Here is a 5,054-nt window from a genome sequence, read left to right as displayed (position 1 = left end):
TTCCGCCCCCCGGGCTCAAGGGCCTCCGCTCATTGGGCCATATGAGACAGTGACCCGGATGTTGTTCTCAAGAACGCCGGGAAGCCCAGTGCTGCCGTAGAGCCTGTAGTAACGCCCGGAAAGCTGTTCGTCTCCCAGAGCTGATCCACGGGAAGGATATGGCGCTGAGCCCCTCTTGGGCACCAAAGCCTGGCCCTCATTCCCTGGTGTTTTGCATCGGTGTAGTCCTTAGAGACGAGTGTACGCTCCTGGAACAGGGCGTGGAACTTAGCTTGAGTCCAAACCATAACACGTTCGCCCGGATCTAGTAAGAAGGGTGAGTGTGGGGCTTGGGGTCGTCTCCCCAGTGGTAAAGGCACTTGCCGCCAAACCTGAGAGCTTAAATTCCCTCAGACTCCACATGGTGGAAGGAGCAGACTAACTCCTAGAAGTTGTCTGATGTCCACACGTAAAATGAAATTCAGAGTCAATAAAGATCACAGACTCCCCAGAAACATTTGTTTGCTTTTATTTTATCTTTCAATTAAAACATACTTACATCATCCCTTCCCCCGGAATTTTTTTATTTTTATTTATTTATTGACAGGTTTTCTTGTGTAGCTGTGTCCTGGATATTGCTTTGTAGACCAGGCTGGTCTTGAACTCAGAGATCCACTTTTCTCTGCCTCTGGAGTGGTGGGACTAAAGGCATTCGTCACCACTTCCCGGCCAGATTCTTTTTTTTTTTTTTTTTAATCTATTTATTTATTTTGTATACAGTGTTCTGTCTGCATGTATCTCCTGCACACCAGTAGAGATGAGATCCCATTCTAGGTGGTTGTGAGCCTCCATGTGGTTGCTGGGAATTGAACTCGGGACTCTGGAAGAACAGTCAGTGCTCTTAACCTCTGAACCATCTCTCCTGCCCCCAGATTCATATTTTTGAAAAGATGAGTGGAGCCCATTAGGTGAGAGCAGTCACATCAGACAGCTTTGAGCTTGTGTTTTGGTATCAGGAACTATTACTCTGCTGTTTCTACAGAGCAGTGTAATAGAAGCCACTCATAGCTGTGAACTGCAGTTCACTAGAGGCAGGGTGGAATTCCTTTCCTCTGACCTGCATGCAGTCAGCTCCTCACTATGGAAACCTAGCTTCCTTTTCCACACTTCTCCCTTCAAGAGACCCCTGTACTTGTTTCTATTTAAATACCACCCCTCTGGCAACCAAGCCTTCAAAGTCCACATCCTTCTTGTCCAGAAAGAGGCAAAAACTTCCAGCAGCCCAGCAGCTGCCCTGTCCCTGCCATTGCCTTCCTACCTTGGCCTATCCATCTACCTTCCCAGTACTGGGTCGGCCCAGTTCTCAGATCCTCGTGAACCTGAGCTAGGCATTACACAGGAACTCATAAGTATTTGCTGAGTTCCTGTCCTAACCCAAACCAGGGTATACAATGGCAGTGTTCATCTGCTTTCTTTCCCAAAGACGATTTCAAAACAGGACTGGGTGATGCCAGCCTGGTCTACATAGAGAGTTCCAGGACAGTCAGAGCTACAGAGAGAGACCCTGTCTCAAGCAAACAAAAAACCTGGGGACCCAGGGTCATTCTATCATTCATATACAATGTATGTAAACTCTACCACATGAGAATAAGACTACTACCACAGGTTTTGAGCCGAAGCTGAAGCAAGCTTTATTAAATACTGACCAGGACTATAGACACTGGCCAGGTCCATACACAGTATTCCCAGACTATGGTACCAGTTGGATTAATCAGAGGCTTATAAAGGCAAAACTGCTTTTGTCCAGTAGGGGACAAGCATACATCCTGACAAACTTCCTGACTACATAGCTGTCACCTGCGTACAGGTGGTCAACACATCCTGTTCAGATAAAGCAGCTAAGCTTGTTTACAGAAGTGAAAACATGTGGCTTGTTATCTTATATGGACAATAGCCCCCTAGAATTCCAGGAAGTTATCTATCCTTGGGCAAGTGGGGCTTAAAGTTTAGAGGCATTTTTGTTTTATAGATCTCTTAAGCACAGTGATTTAAATTCAAAACATAACTTTAACCCTCACATGTCTTCCCCCTGTTAGATTATTAAAATAACAGCTACAAGGTGGCCATGTGGAAATCTGAGTTTGAGGCCAGCCTTGTCTACAGAGCAAGCTCCAGGACAGGCAGGGCTGTTAAACAGAGAAACCCTGTCTCAAAACAACAAGAACAACACAAAACAGCTGTAAGCCAGGCAGTAATGGCCTACACATTTAATCACGGTGCTCAGGAGGGAGAGGCAGGTAAATCTGAGTTCTGAACCAGCCTGGGCTACAGAGTGAGCTTCAGGACAGCCAGAGCTACACAGAGAAATCCTGTCTCAACGACAAAAAACAGAAACAAAACAAAAAAGCAGCTGTAGACAGGCAGAAAGAGGGGCTTGGTTTGACCTTAGTCAGGACCATGTTTATGCATGATGAGGGAGTAATTTTGTTCCCACATTTGGATGGACAAAATGGCTACTGTGGGGAGATGGGATGCTGGGGGAGATAGGATGCAGCCCCTTATAGAGGTGGAAATTCCTAGCCACAAGGGAAGCTGGGAACTGTAATTCTTCACCCAGAAACTATCACTCCCCTACTCCCTTATTCTTAGAGCCTAGAACAGAGTCTCCCTCAGTGAATAACAACGATATCATCATTACATTGAGGTAAATAGAGAGTGACTCAATCTTGAGTACTTTGCCCATGATCCAAGTTTTTGTTCAGGCTGTCCCTCTGTTGGAGGCTCTTCCTGGCTGTATCACCTGGGAGTGCTCAGACAGTTTTCAAGGCTGTCCACACTAGCTTCACCTGTGGCCTAAGAGATTCAAACCCACCCAGCCCTTTGTCACCAGTGTTTGCTTTCCAGTTTCCCTTAGTGTGTTCTGGAGACCACACCATTGTCCTTTCCCAGTGGTTACTAAAAATGCACACTCTAGGCTCGTGTGGTGGTGTGTGTGAACGTGATGGCACGGGGAAGTCTATAGCAGGAGAATGGAGAGTTCCAGGTGAGCCTGCGCTGCATAGTTCCAGACCAGCCTGGATTATATAGCAACAACCCAGTCATTTATTCTGCAATGTGGAGGACATCTAGCATGCAGGCCTAGGGGAGAGGATACACCTAAAGAGAAAGCTGTACCATAAGCCCTTTTGACTGTAAGAAGAGAGAGGCAAAAGAGACTGAAAGTGTGTTTTAAAAATCATGTTTATTGTTTTCTTTTCACATTTATTATACATCCTTTTCCCTTAGCAGTTGTGGGTATTTTTGGTGTATCCATTCAATCCTTCTGAGGACATACCTAAATAGATACACACACACACTTTTTTTTTTTTTTTTTTAAATAAGTGAACCAGCTTTACTACATGCTTAGCAGGTCAAGACCTTGCTCCCCGATGGTAACTTTTCCACTACCGGTGTTCCTGACAGCTTAGGGCTCTGAACCAGCAGAAATTTTATTTGATATTCTCTACTGATGAGAAACTTCCAGAAATGGGCAGCTCAAAACATCTGGGTGGTGGTGGCACATGCCTTTATCCCAGCACTCGAAGTCTGTGAGTTCAATGCCAGCCTGATCTACAGTGCGAGTTCCAGGACAGGCTCCAAAGCCATAGAGAAACCCTGTCCCAAAACAAACAAACAAACAAACAACAACAACAAGAACAAAAAAGAAGCTTCTACCACTTTTTGTTTGTTTTTGCCTTTTTGAGACAGAGTCTCATTTAGCCAAGGATGACCCTGGACTTCTGATCCTCTTGCTCTACAGCTTGAGTGCTGGGATTTATGTTTGCCAGTCACACCACAGTTTATGTGATGCTGAGACTGAATTCAAGGCTTTATGCATGCTGTTCAAGCACTCTATCAATTGAATCATTCTCTCTCTCTCTCTCTCTCTCTCTCTCTCTCTCTCTCTCTCTCTCTCTCTCTCCTGGTTTGTTTTCTTTCCACGAGACAGTCTTCTGTGTAGCTGAGAAGTTTTATCTCTGGAGCCATATTCTCTCCCCCAGAGTGGTCTCCTATCCAATCAGGATCAACCCTGCTGAGATTGTGTGCACTAGGGTGTGATGATTCCTCCTGAAGTGCTGTGTGAACTGCGAGTTCAGTAGGACTCTAGGAGACTCAGACACAGGAAAATGTACCTCACCACCAGTGCTCAGATGTAACAGCAGGTCCTTATTTTGAGCTTTTCTTTGTGTTCTAATCTCATGTGTAAATTTCAGGAGACACATGTCACCCCTGCAGCTGTAGATATACGCCTAAGAAAGTAGATGCTTATCCCCATTAAGGCCAGTGGAGAAGAAGGGGACAGAGAGAGGCAGTGACGGTTGATGACAGTACAAAGATTTGGAGACAGTGGAGAAAACAAGCCAGGTTCAAGCTGAGGGTGAAGAGGCAGAAGTCCATTGTGCTTCCTAACTGTGTTGTTTTGCCCCCACATACAAGAGATTTTATTTTAAGGTTAAATCTATTCACAACTCAAATATCATACAGGTAGCTCACTATGCATTCTCTGGTGTGTTTATATAAAATTCTTTATAAACTATTTTAGTAAGAACCAATGGTGTCCTTGAGTAGTAAGTTGTCTTGTATTACCCTCGGCTGGCAGGCTCTTCTCAGGGACAGCCACACCCCATCTCATCACACTTCCCCAACAATTTTCCCTATGAGATCGATTCCTGTTTCCAAACACTGCTACCCTTGGCATCCCCAACCACTCACAGGCTGAGAGACAGTGGCACCTCCTCTCTGGGTTAGCTCTCAAGCACTAGGCTTCACCCAGACCAAACAACTTTCTAAAGGTGAAATCCTTGTCTTTGGTTTTTATAAACCACCAGTTTAGCCCAGAACCTGTGATCCTGGGGCCACAGGCATGAGGTCACCACAGTATCCAGGGGCAGCTGCAGAGACAGGAGGCTCAGCTCCTGGGCAGTAATTTCCTAGATGCCACCAAAAGTTAACAGAACCCTTCCCACTGCAAAACAGACTATAGCACCCCTGCCCACCCACCATTCACACATTTGCACCAGCTGAAGGTCAAGCTG

The sequence above is a fragment of the Phodopus roborovskii genome, unplaced genomic scaffold, assembly GCF_943737965.1.
Source record: "Phodopus roborovskii unplaced genomic scaffold, PHOROB, whole genome shotgun sequence".
NCBI classification, from domain to species: Eukaryota; Metazoa; Chordata; class Mammalia; order Rodentia; family Cricetidae; genus Phodopus; species Phodopus roborovskii.
This window is presented reverse-complemented; position numbering follows the sequence as displayed.